General features: G+C 44.6%; 1 long non-coding RNA gene across 1 annotated transcript; it reads right to left on the reverse strand.

Annotated features, from left to right (window-relative positions):
* Positions 1–6,443: 6,443 nt before the first annotated feature.
* LOC114676448 (uncharacterized) lies at positions 6,444–22,088 on the reverse strand. The gene is made up of 3 exons (XR_003727505.2): positions 21,856–22,088; positions 8,979–9,087; positions 6,444–6,645 (listed from the first exon to the last, which is right to left on the reverse strand). It is a non-coding gene; the product is annotated as an uncharacterized LOC114676448 (long non-coding RNA).
* Between the last annotated feature and the right edge of the window lie 386 nt (positions 22,089–22,474).

Genomic DNA, 22,474 nt, shown 5'->3' on the forward strand with positions numbered 1-22,474 from the left:
GCCACTGCACTCCAGCCTGGGCAACAGAGCAAGACCTTGCCTCAAAAAAAATAAAATAAAATCACAGCTACTTGGGAGGCTGAAACAGGAGAATCGCTTGAACCCAGCACAGGGTGTGGGAGGGGAGTGAGCTGAGATTTCGCCATTGCACTCCAGCCTGGGCGACAGAATGAAACTCCATCTCAAAAAAACAGAAAAGAAAAACAAAGAAAATTAAGTGAATAAGTTCTTTATTTTTTACAGAACAATATGAATATATTTTTTTAATTCTAACTTTAATTTCTACCTGGAAGATTTCTAGTGCTTAAAAGCTTCGGCACATTATAAGAGTGGTAGTTTTGCTCTTTCCTCCCACCTTTGACTTGATTCATTTTTTTAATTAAAATTGTTTTTATTTTTTAATTTATTATTTTTATAGAAACAGGGTCTCACTATGTTGCCCAGGCTGGTCTTGAACTCCTGGCCTCAAGCAATCCTCCTGACTCAGCCTCCTAAGGTGCTGAGATTACAGCTATGAGCTATCACACCTGGGTGATTATTCTTTTCTTTTTTTTTTTTTTTTTTTTTTTTTTGAGACGGAGTCTCGCTCTGTCGCCCAGGCTGGAGTGCAGTGGCGCGATCTCGGCTCACTGCAAGCTCCGCCTCCCGGGTTCACGCCATTCTCCTGCCTCAGCCTCCCGAGTAGCTGGGACTACAGGCGCCCACAACCGCGCCCGGCTAATTTTTTGTATTTTTAGTAGAGACGGGGTTTCACCGTGGTCTCGATCTCCTGACCTTGTGATCCGCCCGCCTCGGCCTCCCAAAGTGCTGGGATTACAGGCGTGAGCCACCGCGCCCGGCGGTGATTATTCTTTTCTGAGACGGAGTTTCACTGTTGTTGCCTAGGCTGGAGTGCAATGGTGCCATCTGGCTCACCGCAACCTCTGTCTCCTGGGTTCAAGCAATTCTCCTGCCCCACCCTCCCAAGTAACTGGGATTACAGGCATGCACCACCACGCCCCGCTAATTTTGTATGTTTGGTAGAGACCTCGTTCCTCCATGTTGGTCGGGCTGGTCTTGAACTCCCAATCTTAGGTGATCTGCCTGCCTTGGCCTCCCAAAGTGCTGGGATTACAGGCGTGAGCCACCCCTAGCCTGGCCCTTTTTTTTTTTTTTTTTTTTTTTTTTGAGACGGAGTCTCGCTGTTGCCCAGGCTGGAGTACAGTGGCCGGATCTGGGCTCACTACAAGCTCCGCCTCCCGGGTTCACGCCATTCTCCTGCCTTGGCCTCCCAAGTAGCTGGGACTGCAGGCGCCCGCCACCACACCCGGCTAATTTTTTGTATTTTCAGTAGAGACAGGGTTTCACAGTGTTAGCCAGCATGGTCTCGATCTCCTGACCTCGTGATCCGCCTGCCTCGGCCTCCCAAAGTGCTGGGATTACAGGCGTGAGCAGCGCGCCCGACCGACCTTTTTTTTTTTTTTTAATGATGAGGAATGATGGTAAATTTATGGGTGAACTTGGCTGGGCCATGGTGCCCATCTATGAGGTCAAACGTTATTCTGAATGTCTCTGTGAAGGTGGTCTGGCGATATAATGTGGGTGTGCCTCTTCCAATCAGTTGAACTGAGTAGAAGACTGACCTCTCCTGAGCCAAAAGGAATTCTGCAACAGACAGCCTTTCAGATTTGAATCACAGCATTGGCTGTTATCTGGGTCTCTAGCCTGCTGGTTCACCCTGAAGTTTTTGAATTTGCCAGCCTCCATAATAATGTGAGCCAATTCTAGCCAGGTGCAGTGGCTCACGCCTGTAATCCCAACACTTTGGGAGGCCGAGGTGGGCAGATCACGAGGTCAACAGTTTGAGACCAGCCTGGCCAACATTGTGAAACCCCGTCTCTACTAAAAATACAAAAATTAGCCAGGCATGGTGGCAGGCGCCTGTAATCCCGGCTACTCTGGAGGCTGAGGCAGGAGAATTGCTTGAACCCAGCAGGCGGACGTTGTAGTGAGCCCAGACCACCCATTATACTCCAGCCTGGGTTACAGAGTGAGACTCCATCTCAAATAAATAATAATAATAATAATATGAGCCAATTTCTTAAAACAAACCATACACAGACCAGGCACGGTGGCTCACTATAATCCCAGAACATTGGGAGGCCCAGGCAGGGGGATCATCTGAGGTCAGGAGTTTGAGACCAGCCTGGCCAACATGGTGAAATCCTGTCTCTACTAAAAAATACAAAAAATTGGCCAGGCGTGGTGCGTCACGCCTGTAATCCCAGCACTTTGGGAGGCCGAAGTGGGTGGATCACAAAGTCAGGAGTTCAAGACCAGCCTGGCCAATATGGTGAAACCCCATCTATACACATACACACACACAGACACACACACACACACTAGCCCAGCGTGGTGGCTCACGCCTGAAGCTGAGGCAGGAGAATCGCTTGAACCCAGGAGGCGGACGTTGCAGTGAGGCAAGATCGCACCACTGCACTCCAGCCTGAGCGACAAACGAGACTCTGTCTCAAAGAGAGAGAAAAAAAAGCCAGGCCTGGTGGCGGGTGCCTGTAATCCCAACTGCTTGGGAGGCTGAGGCAGGAGAATTGCTTGAACCAGGGAGGCGGAGGTTCCAGTGAGCCGAGATCATGCCATTGCACTCCAGCCTGGGCGACAGAGCCAGACTCGGTCTCAAAAAATAACTAAATAAATCATATGCACACATACCTATCCCATTGGTTGTTTCTCTGGAGAACCCTGACTAATACAAGGTGGTATACAATGGGCTAATCAACTTCTAAACAGCATTTAAATTTCCTTCAGTAATTATATGTAATCGTCCACCTCATTTGGGGTTCCACTGACTGACATCAGTTAGAGCTGAGAAAAATTTGGTCAATTAATGAAGATAATTTCTCTGAAGAGAAAGAAAATTCACAGTATAGGTGAATTATGTGCCTCTCATAACAAAAGAGCTGATCCACTATGGCATATACGGGTCTAGCTAATCTAAGCATTCTAACCACAATGATTATTAGAACAGCTTTCTTACAAATCTGCTTGTGTGTAGAATGTTACACAAGTTTTAAAACCTAATTTAATCTGAAGGAAAATCTCCAAAGGAGTTGAAATATAATTTTAGACTTTATTTTCCTCCTTCAAGATATACATTATTTTAAAACATAACATAGCATAGGGCGGATGCGGTGGCTCATGCCTGTAATCCCAGCACTCTGGGAGGCTGAGGCAGACGGATCACCTGAGGTCAGGAGTTTGAGATCCGCCTGGCCAACATGGCGAAACCCCATCTCTACGAAAAAATACAAAAATTAACTGGGTGTGGTGGCATGCACCTGTAATCCCACCTACTCGGGAGGCTGAGGCTGGAGAATCCCTTGAACCTGGTAGGCAGAGGTTGCAGTGAGCCGAGTTCGCGCCACTGCACTCCAACCTGAGCGACAGAGCAAGATTCGCTCTCAAAAAAATAAATAAAATAGCATGGCCAGGCATGGTGATGCAGGAGAATACGGTTTGGAGGCAGGGAACCTAAGGCCGTTTCATGAACTAAATTTAAAGGAAAACCCTAACTTTCCATGCCTAAGTAGCAAAGCGACCAGAGGGTACTCCCTTTGCAAACCCCCACCTTTTATGTGCGGCAGATGGGAAATTGAAAGCACCTCTGATTGGTTGCAAAAAGCATGCTAGTGTAACTATGTAACTGCACTTCAGCCTCTGATAGTGGGCCACGTCTTCATTTGCATAGAAGTGTGACCTTTGTAACTTCAGCCTCTGATTGGCTGCATTCCATAACCAATCAGACTGATCGCGGGCCACCACTTCATTTACATGAGGCGAGCATCAAGTGGCCAATGGGAAGCCTCTAGTGGGTTACTGGACCAGGAAAGATTCTGAATTGGGGCCCTTGAGCCGCTGCTCCAGCCAGCTCCCGCACTGTGGAGTGTACTGTCATTTCAGTAAATCTCTGCTTTCCTTCTTTCGTTGCTTCATTCTTTCCTTGCTTTGCTGTGCACTTTGTCCAATTCTTTGTTCAAAACGCCAATAACCTGGACAACTTGTAGTCAAGACCCTTTTTTTTTTTTAAACAGACACAGTGTCTCACTCTGTTGCCCAAGCTATTCTCCTGGGATCAAGCAATCCTTCTGCCATGGACTCTCAAAGTGCTGGGATTACAAGCGTGAGCCACTGTGCCCAACCTATTTTCAAGTAATATGTCTTAAACAGTTTTCTGTGACCTATTTTTGGTCATGTTATATAGCCTTTAAAAATGTATGCCGGATGTGGTGGCTCACACCTGTAATCCCAGCACTTTGGGAGGTCGAGGCAGATGGATCACCTGAGGTCAGGAGTTCAAGACCAGCCTGGACAACATGGTGAAACCCCAGCTCTACTAAAAATACAAAATTAGCCGGGCGTGGTGGTGCATGCCTGTAATCCCAGTTACTTTGGAGGCTGAGGCAGGGAATCACTTGAATCTGGGAGGCAGAAGTTGCAGTGAGCCAAGATTGCACCATTGCACTCCAGCCTGGGCAACAAGAGCGAAACTCCATCACAAAAAAAAAATTTTGGCCGGGCACGGTGGCTCAAGCCTGTAATCCCAGCACTTTGGGAGGCCGAGACGGGCGGATCACGAGGTCAGGAGATCGAGACCATCCTGGCTAACACGGTGAAACCCTGTCTCTACTAAAAAATACAAAAAAACTAGCCGGGTGAGGTGGCGGGCGCCTGTAGTCCCAGCTACTCAGGAGGCTGAGGCAGGAGAATGGCGTGAACCCGGGAGGCAGAGCTTGCAGTGAGCTGAGATCCGGCCACAGCACTCCAGCCTGGGTGACAGAGCGAGACTCCGTCTCAAAAAAAAAAAAAAAAAAAAAATTTTACCCTTCAGGCCGGGTGCAGTGGCTCACACCTGTAATCCCAGCACTTTGGGAGGCCGAGGTGAGTAGATCACCTGAGGTCAGGAGTTCGAGACCAGCCTGGCCAACGTGGTGGAACCCCGTCTCTTACTAAAAATATAAAAATCAGCCGGGTGTGGTGGCACACACCTGTAATCCCAGCTACTCGTGAGACTGAAACAGGAGAATCACTTGAATCAGGGAGGCCGAGGTTGTGCCACTGCACTCCAGCCTGGGTAACAGAGCGAGACTCTGCCTCAAAACAAAACAAAACAAATTTTACCTTCCAGTGAAGAGAAGATAATATCAAACACAGAAATGTGTAATGTATATTGATGTGCTGAGTATGCTGAGAAAGGCAAATGTGTTTTTCTGTTTAGAAATTGGACTTTTAAAACTTTTTATTTAACTACAATACAAAATCTACAGCACAGAAGGAATATGAATATATGAATAATCTCTTTTAAAATACTAATTCCTTTTCTTTTTTTTTTCTTTTAATTTGAGACGGAGTGTTGCTCTTGTTGCCCAGACTGGAGTGCAATGCATGATCTCGGCTCACCGCAACCTCTGCCTCCCATGTTCAAGTGATTCTCTGGCCTTGGCCTCCCCAGTAGCTGGGACTACAGACATGCGCCACCACGCCCAGCTAATTTTTTTTTTTTTTTTTTTTGCATTTTTAGTAGAGACAGGGTTTCTCCATTTTGGTCAGGCTGGTCTCGAACTCTTGACCTCAGGTGATCCACCCGCCTTGGCCTCCCAAAGTGCTGGGATTACAGGCGTGAGCCACTGCGCCCGGCCGATACTAATTCTTTTTCATGACCTCAAATGAACAAAAATACTCAAAAAGCTGCTATGTATAGATGTTCTCTAGCAGAGGTTGGCCAACTATGGCCTGACAGCCATGTCCAACCTGCTTCCTGCTTTTGTACAGTCCACAGCTAATTATGCTTTGTACATTTTTAATGGCTAGAAAAAAATTTTAGTATTTTGTGACACACAAAAGTATATGAAATTCATATTTCAGTGTCCATGAGTAAAACTTTATTGGAGGCCGGGCATGGTGGCTCACACCTGTAATCCTAGCACTTTGGGAGGCCGAGGTAGGCGGATCACAAGGTCAGGAGATCGAGACCATCCTGGCTAACACGGTGAAACCCCGTCTCTACTAAAAATACAAAAAATTAGCTGGGCGTGGCAGTGGGTGCCTGTAGTCCCAGCTACTTGGGAGGCCAAGGCAGGAGAATGGCGTGAACCTGGGAGGCAGAGTTTGCAGTGAGCCGAGATCGTGCCACTGCACTCCAGTCTGGGCAACAGAGCAAGACTCTGTCTCAAAAAAAAAAAAAAAAAAAAAAAAACTTTATTGGAATACTGCCATGCTTATTCATTTATCTACTGTCTGTGGCTGCTTTTACACTATAACAGAGTAGTCAATGACAAGAGACCATTCTCATCACTTGCCACTGCTGCTATCCGTTACAAATCATAGCTACACTTTGTAACTTGGCAGCATTTTGAGTAGCATGCATAATGCCATACCTTGAAATTTTATTTATTTTTATTACTAGCATATATCCATCATGTTAAAAAAAAAAAAAAGATAGGTGTGGTGGCACACACTGTAGTCCCAGTTACTCAGAGGGTAAGGCAGCAGGATCAATTGAGGCCAGGAGTTCAAGGCTGCAGGAAGCTATGGTCACACCACTGCACTCCAGCATGGGTAACGGTAGGCCTTGTCTCTAAAAACAAAAAACTGAGAGAGAGAGAGAGAATTGGACTTAAAATATCTCATCTCTAAGGTACAGTGAAGCATGGATTATTTTATCAAATTCGATGGCAAAGCATGGTGCTTATTATGCAAATGAAACTATATATGTGCTAAAAGAATGCCATATGTTAATATTATTAGAATAAGCAGTCATCATAATATTCCCAAATTACAGAAAATCAGTCAGAAAACGTAAAAAGAAATTAAAGAGTGTGTCAACACAGAATTTCCTTACAAAAGAAAGTGAGGCTGCAACTAAAGTAAGTTTTCAAGTGCCTCATTTGTTAGCCTAGCAAGAAAAGTCATTTATTACAGCATGTTAATTAAATGTTTGATTGAAGTGGCTGAAGAACTGTATACTTGTCCAGGTGTAGTGACTCATGCTGTAATCCCAGCACTTTGGGAGGCCAAGGCAGGAGGATCACTTGAGACCAGGAGTTCAAGACCAGCCTGGACAACATAGCAAGACCCTGTCTTTTAAAAAGAATTAATAAAATTTTAATTAAAAAATTAAAATTTAAAAAATTAAATTAAAAATTTTTTTTTAATTAAAAAAGAAAAACTTGCTTAAAAGCATTAGCCTTTAGGTGAAAACAGCTGCTTAAAGTGTTAAGGACACAGGAAACAACATCAATAGTAAAACAAGGCAAGTTAGTCACATGAGGTAGCCTATGCCTGTAGTCCTAGCTACTAAGGGAACTGAGTCAGCCCAGGAGTTCAAAGCCTGGCAACACAGGAGATCCCAACACTGAAAAAAAAAATTTTTGTTTTTAATTAGGAAAAAAAAAGCAAGGCAAGTGACTTTGAATGGTTTTTCTTAGCTTGTACTGAATTGACAGGTGTTGTTGATGTTGCTCATTTGTTCTATATATTCAAGGAGTCAATGATTGAATTGACTGAATAATTAGCTCCAGAAACAGGTGAGAACATTTTTAAAGAAGGTGAAAAAACACTAATTAAGTATACCTGAAGTAGAATATCTGCTATATTGCAACTGATGATATAAAAAGAGAAAGGCTTAGCTTGACAAATTTACAATGCTTATGAAAATGTAAGGTGTTTAAATCCTGTGGTTATAACATCATTGGATTATTAAAAAACAGATAGTTTGTGGAAAACATTTGAACTTACCATGTACAGGTATTATTGAATCTGCAGTATCAATGATAAAATTAATTCATCCTCATGGACTTAACTGTTGTCAGTCCATGAATTTTTGGTCAAAATAGCAGAATATCCTACCTTGCCCTGCCACACAGCATTTGATGACTTAGCAGTGATAACATTTTATTGTGATTTTTTTAAAGCAAAGATTGAAATTTTTCTAAATGAAAAGAATTTCTCTTAACCACTGTTACCTTTACAAATCACAAGACCTATAAATTTAGAAAGAAGACTTTATGTTTTATAAAGGCTTACAGCCAGCCGGGCACGGTGGCTCATGCCTGTAATCCCAGCACTTTGGGAGGCTGAGGCAGGTGGATCACCTGAGGTTGGAGTTCGAGACCAGCCTGGTCAACATGGTGAAAGCCCATCTCTACTAAAAATACACAAAATACAAAAAAAAAAAAAAAATTAGCTGGGCATGGTGGCAGGTGCCTGTAATCCCAGCTACTCGGGAGCCTGAAACTGGGAAGAGGAGGTTGCAGTGAGCCGAGATTGTGCCATTGCACTGCAGCCTGGGAGACAAGAACAAAACTCCATCTCAAAACAAAACTCCATCTCAAAACAAAACAAAAGAAAGGCTTACAGCTTGCAAGGTGTCCATCCCATAGGCTGAGAAGAATAGCCTCCAGAGAGACTGGAGACGGGGACTTCAAAGGAGGAGTGGTTGGGGTAGGAGCTTTATGCTGAACAGTTTCGTTAAACGTACACATTCAACAGGTTACTGGAGAAACTGAATATTTATAAAGGTGATCCTGACACATAGGTATTGAACAAACATGCATGTAACATATGACCGATGTTCACTTTGGAGTGGAGATTTAATACTTAAATGTATTATAATTAGGTCCTATACGTCAAAAGCTCTTTTGAATACATGAAGTCATGCAAGTGTGCAGCCTCTGCAAGCTTCCCAGAATCAGTCCATGGTTGGCGGTCTTATCAGGAGAAAGTTACTGAAATCAGTCTCTTATCCAATCAAAGCTGGTGGAACAAAGATCAGTTACTCAGTGTCTGATGGTGAGCTACGGTTGTTTTAATATTGCTTATCTCTAGGCCAGTGATGGTTTAGCTGTTATAGAAAAGGAAAAACCCTGGGGCAGTTAGAACACAGTTTATTATTTAAGTGTGGGGATATATGACTTAACTCTTACCTGGCATGGCCTGGGGTCTTGTTTTTGATATCTTATTGACACAAAAAGTCCATTCTGTCAGTCTTAGGATCTTCTCTTCTTTAACATCAATGCTGATCAGTTGTCGTGTCTAAACTCCAAAAGGGAGGGAGTGTAATGAGGCATGTCTAACCTCCTGTCCTGTTACGATTAGGAACTTCAGGGTTTTCTGGGGTCCCCTTGGCCATGAGGGTACGTTCATGCAGTTGGCAGAGGGCTCAGGATTTTATTTTTAGTTTACACCACTGACTGAATGACTTTGAAATTCATTTTTGCTAGTTTGCTAATTTTGATGATTTAATGATACTTCCTAATAAAGTCAACATAAATTACAAAGCAAACCCGTACTGACACGCAAAACTTACTGTGATGAAGTCATTTTGACAACCAACATTATTTGAGTCACAAGTTAAAACAAAAAGCAAGCTCTCTATCTTCACATAAGTTTGCAGCGGTTATATTTTTCAAGTTCAAACTACAGTTTTAATGGTATTTTGCAGAGCTCTGCAAACACAAAGGAAATTTCCATATTTCAAAATCCATTTAACTGTGCAATTGAGGAGCTTCCACCTAACCATCAGTTAGAAATGATTCATCTGACATGCTAAAAGGCAGATATGAAGAGAATAATGTGCTTCTGTAATTGTTTTCCAAGAGAATAATATACTTAATTTAAATCATATGCCCTTGGGTTGACATCATATTGGGCAGTGCCTGTATGTATGAAAATATATTTTTCAAAGATAAAATCTGTAAAATTTCATTACAGATCATGATTGACAGATGAACATTTGCAATAGATTTTGATAGGGAATAAGAACTTTGAAACCTAATTAAGAAAAATGTTATTCTCCATCTCCCCACACAAAAAGAATTTCATTCTTCTGGTTAGCATACCTGATTTACAAAAACTTGTACTCAGTATTATTATATTTTGAATTTCATCAGTGAAAATGTTGTGGAAATTAGTTTTCCGTTTTTCTACAAGTATCTACATAATATCTTCAATTTTGCCCCTTAGCCCATAAAGCCTAAAATATTTACCTTCTGCCCTTTATAGAAAAAGTTTACTGATTCTTATTCTACGGAAAGTAAAATCTAAGTAAGAAGTTAGACAGTGGAAGAGAAGAAAGATTTTCAGCTTGGGCACAGGAGAAAGAACCAATGGGGTATGTAAAAACTAAGCTATCATTCCATACCAAATCATATTTTTAAACCATGTTTTGGCCAGGCACAGTAGCTCACATCTGTAATCCCAACACTGGGAGGCTGAGGTGGGAGGATTGCTTGAAGCCAGGAGTTGGAAACCAGCCTGAGCAACAAAGCTAAACCCTTACCTCTACAAAAAATAAAACTAGGCCAGGAGAGGTGGTTCACGCCTGTAATCCCAGCACTTTGGGAGGCCCAGGCGGGTGGATCACGAGGTCGGGAGATCGAGACCATCCTGGCAAACACGGTGAAACCCCGTCTCTACTAAAAATACAAAAAAAAATTAGCCGGGCGTGGTGGCGGGTGCCCGTAGTCCCAGCTTCTCGGGAGGCTGAGGCAGGAGAATGGCGTGAACCCGGGAGGCGGCGAAGCTTGCAGTGAGCGGGGATCGCGCCACTGCACTCCAGCCTGGGCAACAGAGCGAGACGCCGTCTCAAAGAATGAATGAATGAATGAATGAATGAATGAATGAATGAATGAATAAATGAAAATAAAAATAATTAGCTAGGCACATGCTACTTGAGAGGCTGAGGTGGGAGGATCGCTTGAGCCCAAGAATTTGAGGCTGCAGTGACCTGGGATCTGTCCACTGCACTCCAGCTGGGCAACAGAGGGAGACACTGTCTCAAAACAACAACAAAAACAAACCAAAAAAAACCCACCATGTTTTCTTGCACTTGCCTTTCTGAGCCAATCAGTAATACCAATTTCTTCCAGAAGATGTCTCCCTTTATCTTCCCTGAGTAATAGGAAAAATTTCAAACATACATAAAAATTCGAACAATTGTGCAATGAACATTCATTTACCTACACTTTGATTCTATGTTTTGGGGGTGATTGGGGAGACAGGGTCTGACTCTATCACCTAGGCTGGAGTACAGTGGTGTAATTAAGGCTCACTGCATCTTCTGCCTCCTGGGCTCAAGTGATCCTCCCAAATCAGGCTCCTGAGTAGCTAGGACTACAGGGAGCACGCCATAACACCCAGTTAATTTTTTTTTTTTTTTTTTTAGATGGAGTCTCGCTCTGTCGCCCAGGCTGGAGTGCAGTGGCGCAATCTGGGTTCACTGCAAGCTCCGCCTCCTGGGTTCACGCCATTCTCCTGCCTCAGCCTCCAAGGTAGCTGGGACTACAGGCGCCGGCCACCACGCCTGGCTAATTTGTTTGTATTTTTAGTAGAGATGGGGTTTCATCGTGTTTACCAGGATGGTCTCGATCTCCTGACCTCATGATGCACCTGCCTCGGCCTCCCAAAGTGCTGGGATTACAGGCATGAGCCACTGCACCCGGCCCACACCCAGCTAATTTTTGTATCCATCTATCCATACATCAGTCATTTATCAGTCATTTATGGTGGTGCTTTTTTTGTTTGTTTGTTTGTTATGACACAGGGTCTGGCTCTGTCACCCAGGCTGGAGTGCAGTGGCACGATCTTGCGATCTTGGCTCACTAAAACCTCCTCTTCTGGACTCAAGCCATCCTCCCACCTCAGCCTCCCAAGTAGCTGGGACTGTAGGTATACACCACCACACCTGGCTAATTTTTGTATTTGTTGTAGAGATAAGGTTCCATCATGTTCCTCAGGCTGGTCTCCAACTCCTGGACTCAAGCCATCCACCCACCTCAGCCTCCCAAAGTGCCGCACTGGGCCCACTATATTTTTTAGTGGACAAGTACATCTCTCCCTAAATACTTCAGCATGTATTTCATTAGCTAGTGTTCAATATTTATTTAGTTTCCTTTCTGCTGAAGTAAAATTTACATACACTGAAATTTTCAAATCTTAAATGAGTATCACCTGAGTTTGACAAACTGTATTATTAAACTAAAACTCATCAAGATATAGAAAACTGGCCGGGTGCAGTGTCTCACACCTGTAATCCCAGCACTTTGAGGGGCTGAGGCTGGTGGATCACATGAGGCTAGGAGTTCGAGACCAGGCTGGCCAACATGGTGAAACCCAGTCTCTACTAAAAATACAAAAATTAACTGGGCCTGGTGGCAGATGCCTGTTATCCCAGCAACCTGGGAGGCTGAGGCAGGAGAATCGCTTAAACCTGGGAGGCAGAGGTTGCAGTGAGTCGAGACTACGCCATTGTACTCCAGCTTGAGCAACAAGAGCGAAACTCCTTCTCAAAAAAAAAAAGATATAGAAAATTATTATTCACATGGGAAGTTCCCTCCTACCCCTTTCCAGTTAGTCCTTCCCTTCTAGATAAAGGCAACCAGTGTTCTGATTTTTTCCCCCACCATAGGTTATTTTGCATAATGTAGAATTTGATATATATGGAATCATATGGTATGTACTTTTAATGTAAGTCTTTCAATTAATATAATGTCTAAGACTCATCCATGTCGTGTAAATCAACAGTTCATTCTACTTTATTGTTAAGTAGTAGTACATTGATATGTATTATAGTTTGCTTATATATTCACCTATTAATGGGCACCTAAGCTGTTCCCCGTATGTGTCTATTATGAATACAGCTGCTATAAGTATGGGGAATTTTTTCCCGTATTTTTTTAATTACAAAGTAATACAAGTGGTTCTTACTTTATTTTTCAGGACTGAATTGTGGGACATAAATTAATCCCAAGACACATAATAATTGTTTGAAACTTTTTATCATGGAAAAGTAGTTTAAAAGTATATAATAATATAGAGACTATTTTAATGAACCCTGGTACCTAATATCCAGCTTCAACCATTATCCACTTCTGGCCACCATCTCTCTTCCCTTCCCTTCCCTTCCCTCTTCCCCCTTCCCTCCCCTTTCCCCCTTCCCTCCCCTTCCCCCTTCCCTTCCCCCTTCCCCCTTCCCTTCCCCCTTCCCTTCCCTTCCCTTCCCTTCCCAAGACACAGTTTTACTCTTGTTGCCCAGGCTGGAGTACAATGGTGCGCTCTCAGCTCACTGCAACCTCTGCCTACCGGTTCAAGCAATTCTCCTGCCTCAGCCTCCCAAGTAGCTGGGATTACAGGTGTGTGCCACCATGACCAGCTAATTTTTGTATTTTTAGTAGCGATGGGGTTTCACCCTGTTGGCCAGGCTGGTCTCAAACTCCTGACCTCAAGTGATCCTCCCGCCTCGGCCTCCCAAAGTGCTAGGATTACAGGCATGAGCCACCATGCCTAGCCCTTTATTTATTTATTTAAATATCTATTTATTTATCTATTTATTTATTTATTTATTTATTTTTAGAGACAAGGTTCCATTCTGTTGTCTAGGCTTGAGTGTATGATCTTAGCTCCAGTGTGGCCAGGCTGGTGTCAAACTCCTGACCTCAAGTGATCCGCCCTCCTCAGCTTCCCATAGTGCTAGGATTACAGGCGTGAGGCACCATGCCTAGCCCGCCCCCCCTCCCTCCCTCCCTCCCTGCACCCTCCCTCCCTCCCTCCCTTCCTGCCTTCCTTCCTTCCCTTTCCTTTCCTTTCTTTCTCTCTCTCTCTCTCTCTCTTTCTTTCTTTCTTTTTAGAGACAAGGTCTCATTCTGTTGTCTAGGCTAGAGTGTATGATCTTAGCTCCAGTGCAGCCTGCAGTTCTTCGGCTCATGCAATTTTGTAGAGATGAGTCTCACCGTGTTGCCCAGGCTCATCTTGAACTCCTGGCTTAAAGCAGTTCTCCCACCTCAGCCTCCCAAAGCACTGGGATTACAGGAATGAGCTATCCTACCCACGAATCATTTTTCATAAATGACTTACACACAGTATTAGCCAGGGTTCTCCAGAGGGCCAGAACCAATAGGAGATATCTATATCTATATATCTCTATATAGAGAGAGATACATAGATATAGATATATGGGGATTTTATTAGGGGGAATTGGCTTACACAATCACAAAGGTGAAGAAGTCTCACTAACAGGGTGTCCAAAAACTGGAGAACCAGAAAAGCTGGTGGCTTCATTCCAGTCCAAAAGCCTTAGAACTAGGAAAGACAAAAGTGTAGTCCCCAATCTGTGGCTGAAGGCCTAAGAGTCCCTGAGAGGCTGCTGGTGCAAGTTTCAGAGTCCAAAACCCAAAGAACCTGGAGTACGATGTGCAAGGGCAGAAGAAAGATGGCATCCCACTCGAGAAGGCAGCAAGAGAAAGAAAGCAGTATGTGCTGAGTATCCCCCTTCTTCTGCCTGTTTTGTCCTAGTTGGGCCAGTTGATTGGATGATGCCTGCCCACCTTGAGGGTGAGTCTTTCCCTCTCAGTCCACTGACTCACAAGTCAATCTCCTCTGGAAACACCCTCACAGACACACCTAGAAACAATGATTCAGCATCTAAGCAACTGTCAATCCAATCAATTTGATATCAAATATTAATTATCACACCCACTAACTCCACCTTCAGATTATTTTACGGCAAATCTCAGATATATTACTTCTTTTTTTTTGAGATGGAGTTTCGCTTGTTGCCCAGGCTGGAGTACAATGGCCGTGATCATGGCTCACTGCAACTTCCACCTCCCGGGTTCAAGCAATTCTTCTGCCCCAGCTTCCCAAGTAACTAGGATTACAGGTATGCACCATCACACCTGGCTAATTTTGTATTTTTTTAGTAGAGATGGGGTTTCACCATGTTGGTCAGGCTGGTCTCAAACTCCTGACCTGAAGTGATCCAGCCACCTCAGCCTCCCAAAGTGCTGACATTACAAGCATGAGCCATCATGCCCAGCTCAGACATGTTATTTCATCTGTAAATATATTTAGTATGTACCTTGAAAAAATAACTGAAAAATAGCCACAGTACAATCATAAAACCTAAAAAATTAACAGTAAATCTTAATAACAAAAATCCAGTAAGTACTCTAATTACCCCAGGTCTATCCAGCTTATTTAAGCAGGGCTTAAATGAAATCCATACATTGTAACTGGTTAATAACAAAGTCACTAGATTTTTTTTTTTTTTTTTTTTTTTCTGAGACAGGATCTTGCTCTGTCACCCAGGCTGGAGTGCAGTGGTACAATCACATCTCACTGCAGCCTCAAACTCCTGAGTTCAAGTGATCCTCCCACCTCAGCCTCCCAAGTAGCTGGGACTACAGGCATGCACCACCATGCCCAGCTAATTTTTTTTTTAGATTTTGTAGTAACAGGGTCTCTCTAGGTTGACCAGTCTGGTCTCAAATTCCCGGCCTCAAGCTATCCTCTGGCCTTGTCCTCCCAAAGTGCTGGGATTACAGGCATGAACCACCATACCCTGCCCAAATTTCTTGTAATCTAAAGGCAGAGCCAGCTTCAAGTTGTGTGACCAGTGCAGTTGCATAGGGCACTGTGCTAAGGAGGGTCCCATATTTGAGGTTTAATTTTCTGCAGTTGCTGTCTTGAAAGTCTAATTCTATCTTTAATTTTGTGTTTTATCAGTGAAGTAGTACAAGAGAACAATAGAGCATGTGCCTAGGGCTGGTGTCTCAGCTAACTGTGCAGTCTCGCTTTCTGCTGCTTTCCCAGCTGCCTCCACAGGCTGAGTCTGCAGTTCCCTGACAATAGCCTGTCTTTCCCCTCCCCTCCAATACTATGGCTGCCCTCCTCCTTCCCCCAAGCTGGCAGCACCATCATACATTCTGCAAGTGACTTGATGCCCACCCCAGATCCAAGTACGAAACACATCCAAGGGGGGTTACCTGTCCTCCGTGGGTTTGGCCAGTAGGATAGTGGAATGAAATGGTTGGTTAGACTTTCCTGCCCCCAGCCAGGGCACTGCATGTTGGTCCAGTGGCTGGCTGGAGGGGGAACTCGACAGCTGGTGGGCCATGTGGATGCATCAAATCACCTATGGCCCCTGGATACCAGTGAGTCCTGCACTGGCTGAGTAAATGTCCTCACCTGACAAAACATGATGTTTTTTTGTTTGTTTGTTTGTTTGTTTGTTTTTTTGTTGAGACGGAGTCTCGCTCTGTCGCCCGGGCTGGAGTGCAGTGGCCGGATCTCAGCTCACTGCAAGCTCCGCCTCCCGGGTTTACGCCATTCTCCTGCCTCAGCCTCCCGTGTAGCTGGGACTACAGGCGCCCGCCACCTCGCCCGGCTAATTTTTTGTATTTTTAGTAGAGACGGGGTTTCACCGTGTTAGCCAGGATGGTCTCGATCTCCTGACCTCGTGATCCGCCCGTCTCGGCCTCCCAAAGTGCTAGGATTACAGGCTTGAGCCACCGCGCCCGGCCACAAAACATGATGTTAAATAACAAATGAAAAAATACTATGAAAAGTGGAGAGACAGATTGCAGAATAAAGGAAAATGCCTTATATTTTGGTATCTTTAATAGCACCTTTTCTCAGTCTTTTTTTTTTTTTTTTTGAGACAGAGTCTCGCTCTGTCACCAGGCTGGAGTGCAGTGGTACGATCTCAGCTCACTGCAACCTCTGTTTCCTGGGTTCAAGTAATTCTTCTGCCTCAGCCTTCTGAGTAGCTAAGACTATAGGCACCCACCACCACACCCAGCTAATTTTTGTATTTTTAGTAGAGATGGGGTTTCACCGTATTGGTCAGGCTGGTGGTGAACTCCTGACCTCATGACCTGCCCGCCTCAGCCTCCCAAAGTGCTGGGATTACAGGCATGAGCCACCGCACCCAGCCTTCTAGGTCTTTGAAAAAGGGACCTCACACTTTCATTTTACATTGGGCCCTGCAAATTATTTATGTAGCTAGTCCTGTCTACAGGTGGGGTTTTTTGTTGTTTTTTTGAGACAGAGTTTTACTCTGTCCCCCAGGCTGGATGGAGTGCAGTTGTGCAATCTCGGCTCACTGCAACTCTCCCTCCCAGGTTCAAGTGATTCTCCTGCCTCAGCCTCCCAAGTAGCTGGGACTACAGGCACCTGCCACCACGCCTGGGTAATTTTGTATTTTTAGTAGAGATGGGGTTTCACCATGTTGGCCAGGCTGCTCTCAAACTCCTGACCTCATGTGATCCCCTCACGAGGCCTCCCAAAGTGCTGGGATTACAGGCATGAGCCATGTGCCCACCCCTTGTCTATACATTTTAATATCTATCTCTCCTTTCAATTCACATGTTGTTGGAAAAATTTATTTATTCTGTTTCTCAAACACTAGATTTTGCCAACTGCATCCCTCTGGGGTCATTTCACATGTTCCTCTGTCACCTGTATTTCCTACAGGGAAGGTTACTGTAGTAGTTAGATATAAAGGCTTGATTAGATTTAGAGTTTTTATTTATTTATTTTTTGAGATGGAGTCATACTCTTGTCACCCAGGTTGGAGTGCAGTGACTGATCTCAGCTCCCTGCAACCTCCACCTCCTGGATTCAAGTGATTCTCCTGCCTCAGCCTCCCAAGTAGCTGAAATTACAGGCACCCGCCACCATGCCAGGCTAATTTTTTTGAATTTTTAGTAGAGATGGGGTTTCGCCATGTTGGCCAGGCTTATCTTGAACTCCTGACCTCAGGTGATCCACCCACCTCGGCCTCCCAAAGTGCTGGGATATCAAGCATGAGCCACTGCGCCCGGCCTCCCTTTTAAAGCACTTTCTGAAGTCAAGCGTGATTCAGGATTGCAAGCCTTCAGAGAACTATGGTGGTAAAGTCTAAAAAGATAGAATCCTTTCCACACCTGAGAAGGCAGTATTTTTAGAAGGAAACACCAGACTCACACTTAAGTCACTGCAAAGGCATTCATGTGCATACATTTCCGAAATTGTCTTACTTGAACTTTATGTGACTTTTAGCACTGTTAAGACGCTTCCATAAATTTCTATGAGGTTACTGTTATGGATCTCTATCTTCTTTGACCTCATCTGCTCAGCCTCCTTCAATTTATTATTTTCCTCCATTCACCTATCCTTTAAATATTAGTATTTCCTGATTCTTTTTTTCTTTCTTTTCTTTTTTTTTTTTTTGAGATGGAGTCTCACTCTGTCACCCAGTCTGCAGTGCAGTCATGTGATCTCACCTCAATGCAAACTCCAATTCCCTGGTTTAAGTGATTCTCCTGCCACAGTCTCCTGAGTAGCTGGGATTATAGGTGCCTGTCACTATGCCCAGCTATCCTGATTCTTTTTTTGATGACTTACTCTAGGCACCATTTCTAGGGGTGGTAGACACAGAAACATACTATCCAGATCCCCCTTCAAGCAAGGGCTTGCTGCCTCACAGTGGGCAGCATGGGCAGCAGCATCCTCCAGCTATCAGTAGGGCCTGGCTCAGCTGCTGAGTACCCCCTCACTTGAAGTCGTGACCTCCCTGGGGCAGCCCCCATGTGGTGACTGAGTAAGGCAGAAGTATAAAGAGGCTTCACCATTTAGCCCAACACAGAACACTCCAACAAACAATAATTGTTCCATAGCTCCTGGCAGGGTTGACTGAGGTTTATTGATTGATTGATTGATTGCAGTGGCACAATCATAGCTCACTTCAGCCTCAAACTCCTGTGCTCAAGCAATCCTCCCGCCTCGGCCTCCCAAAGTGCTGGAATTACAGGCATAAGCCAGCATACATGGCCTGACTGAGGTTTAGTTGGGTCTATAACGTATACGACTTCTTTCTCTGCCTAACACTGTTCTCTCCCCCATCCTTTCACAAGACTTGATCTGTAACAAATATCTTGAACCCCAAAGTCAGTCTCAGTAACTGTTTCCACAGAAGCCAGCTTGTGACAGTAGGTGACATTATCCCACATAGTCTGTCACCATAAGTTCATTACTACTAAAATATATCCTTGGCTGGGCATGGTAGCTCACGCTTGTAATCCCACCACTTTGGAAGGCTGAGGTAGGCTGCTCACTTGAGTCCAGTTCAAGACCTGCCTGGGCAACATGGTGAAACCCCATCTCCACTAAAAATACAAAAAATTAGCTGGCCATGGTGGCAGACGCCTACAGTCCCAGCTATTCACGGGGCTGAGATGGGATGATCACTTGAGCCCAGGAGGTAGAGACTGCAGTGAACCCTGATCGTGCCACTGCACTTCAGCCTGGAGCCAAAGTGAGACCCTATCTCAAAAAAATAAAAAATAAAAAATAAAATAAATCATATTACAAACACTCTTCTGAACATGTTTAACTTCCCACTACACAGTTGTACCTTAATATCCCTATCAGCATGTTGAACCCAGCCTTTTCAAAATTAACCCTTTCAGGCTGGGTGCAGCGGTTCATGCCTGTAATCCCAGCACTTTGGGAGGCCGAGGCAGGTGGATCACCTGAGGTCAGGAGTTCGAGAGCAGCCTGACCAACATAGAAAAACCCCATCTCTACTAAAAATACAAAATTAGCTGGGCGTGGTGGAGCATGCCTGTAATCCCAGCTACTTGGGAGGCTGAGGCAGGAGAATCACTTGAACCCAGGAGGCAGAAATTGTGGTGAGCCAAGATCATGCCATTGCACTCCAGCCTGGGCAACAAGTCTCAAAAAAAAAAAAAAAAAAAAATTTACCCTTTTCCTGACAAACCTACTTCCTTCCTCTTATCTATCCTCTCTTGACAAATGATACCACCATTCACCAAGTCCCCATTGTCAGTTTTTCCTTACCTCCTATATTACCTATTTCTATGTTAACAAATTACTCCCCAAAATATAGCTTAAAACAACAAACATTTATAATCTAACAGCTTCCATGGGTTAGGAATTCAAGAGTGGTTTAGATGAGTGGAACTTGGAAGAGCAAGGAACAGGTTCTCCCTTAGATCCTTGATCCTGAAGGCACACAGGTACCTTGATTTCAGCCTAGTGATACTAATTTTGAACTTACTGCCTCCAAAACTGTGAGAAAAAATGTACCTGTGTTGTTACCAAGTCCATAGTAATTTGTTACAGCAACTACAGAAAACTAATATAGCAGGGAAATATGTACAAATGGGTGAAGAAACTGTGAAGGGAAGCATACACTGTTCTTAGAGGGACAGAGGCTGAAAAGGGCACCAAGTTTGATTCAGTATTGCTCCATAAATGAATAAAAAGAGAACAGAGTGTAGCTAAACCTTTTGCCTATGATAAAAGAGAAAGCATGGATAAAGTCAGCAATAATTTATGTAGTGTCAGAAGCTCTACTTTATGACACTGTATAATATAAATTCATTTAAGGGTCTCTCTCTGCAAAATTTCTCCCTATTCTAAGAGCATTTTGAGCACAATTTGTTCGTTATGGGAGTGTGTTACAAGGAACCCTGGCATACCAACTCAAGAAGGCCCTCCAGTAAAGAGTAAAATACTGCCAAAATCCCTAAGGCCCAGTTTCCTGCATTTCTTCCACAGAACCAGTCAGGCCAAACGTAATTTCAAAGAACAATAAAACAAAATCTTTCTAAAATATTGTGAAGGGACTATAAATTCTGAGGTTCTGTGGAGCAAAAAGGACTGCATTCCTTCAGATGGATCTTGGTTCCACTGGCTACCTAAACTCAGCTGTGCCTTGGATCTTGTAGAAGCCAGGACTATTTCCGAAAGATGTTTTGTTTGGGGTTTGTTGTTGTTGTTTGTTTGTTTTGAGAAGGAGTCTCGCTCTGTCGCCCTGGCTGGAGTGCAGTGGTGTGATCTCGGCTCACTGCAACCTCCGCTTCCGGGGTTCAAGCGATTCTCCTGACTCACCAAAGTGCTGGGATTACAGGCCTGAGCCGCTGTGCCCGACCTCCCTTTTTTTTTTTTTTTTTTTTTTTTTTTTGAGATAGAGTTTTGCTCTTCTTGCCCAGGCCGGAGTGCAGTGGCGCGATCTTGGCTAAATGCAACCTCAGCCTCCCCGGTTCAAGTGAGTCTCCTGCCTCAACCTCCCAAGGAGCTGGGATTACAGGCACACGCCACCACGCCCGGCTAATTTTTGTATTTTTAGTAGAGACGGGGTTTCACCATTTTGGCCAGGCTGGTCTGGAACTCCTGACCCCAGGTGATCCACTCACCTCGGTCTCCCAAAGCACCGGGATTACAGGCGTGAGTCGCCGCATCTGGCCACCTAACTCATTCTTAACACTGGTTTCAGGCAGGGCGCGCATGGCGGCGGGTGCCTGTAATCCCAGCTACTCGGGAGTCTGAGGCAGGAGAATCGTTTGAACCCGGTGGACGGAGTTTGCAGTGAGCTGAGACCACGCCACTTCACTCCAGCCTGGGTGAAAGAGCGAAACTCCGTCTCAAGAAAAAAAAACAAAAAAGACTGGCTCCAACACATTTGTACAGTTTGCGTAACATTAGTCAGCCAACTTGTTAGACATTTCAAATCTCTTCAACCAGCTATCTTACAAAACCTTTTTAGCGTGACTTGCATACATAGACAGCAGAAATCAATCATTACATTTGTTTCCTAGTCATATACTGCAGCCTCCCACAGAATTCAAGAATTGCCTCTGGCCATTCCTTGTCATACGATGAAATATGTAACAGATTGAGCCCTTGGCCTCCAAGCGGGGCTCCACCGACCCCCTCAGCTTCACTAGACACCAGCTCCGAATTGTAGTTCTTAGGCGGGTACTTAATAGGAATTCTGGAAACTGAATGAGCTCATGTTTGCAAAGCCTTTGGCGTAATTCCCGGCACAGAGAAAGCGCTCAATGAATGTTAATTATAATTAATGCAAAGCGCCAACGTGCACTGTTTGATTCGCACAGCCTGGGAAACAGTTCGGTTGTCATTACTTTCTTATGGTTAAATTATTCAAATGGTTAAACTATTAATTTGTTTGGTTGAGGAAATGGGCCAACAGGGAAGGCAAAACGTGACTTGTTTTACCTGCGGGGCATTCGTCTTTGGATCTCTTTATGATAAGATACAGGACACCTTTCTCTTCAGTTCACATTCCCTGCAGCCGTAAGATGGCTCTAGAATACTCGGCAGTAAGACAGAATGGGCCGGGCGCGGTGGCTCACGCCTGTAATCCCAGCACTTTGGGAAGCCGAGGAGGGGGGATCACCTGAGGTCAGGAGTTCGAGACCAGCCTGACCAACATGGAGAAACCACGTCTCTACTAAAAATACAAAATTAGCCGGGCGTGGTGGCACATGCCAATCCCAGCTACTAGGGAGGCTGGGGCAGGAGAATCGCTTGAACCTGGGAGGCGGAGGTTGCGGTGAGCCGAGATCGCGCCATTGCACTCCAGCCTGGACAATAAGAGCGAAACTCCGTCTCAAAAAAAAAAACAAAAAAACGGAGAGATAGAATGACTCAGATACCAACTGTCTGACTGCCCTTTTTGGCAGGCCCTCTGAGCCCGAGAATCCTCCAGCAGCCTCTGGAAGAATTCCGCCAGAGGAAGTCAGTTGTCACGGAAAACGAGATCTTCCGCCTCGCGATGATACGTCATCAAGGAGCGCCCGGAATATCGAAGGATTTTGGGGGAGGAGATTTCCGG

The sequence above is a fragment of the Macaca mulatta genome, chromosome 2, assembly GCF_049350105.2.
Source record: "Macaca mulatta isolate MMU2019108-1 chromosome 2, T2T-MMU8v2.0, whole genome shotgun sequence".
NCBI lineage: Eukaryota > Metazoa > Chordata > Mammalia > Primates > Cercopithecidae > Macaca > Macaca mulatta.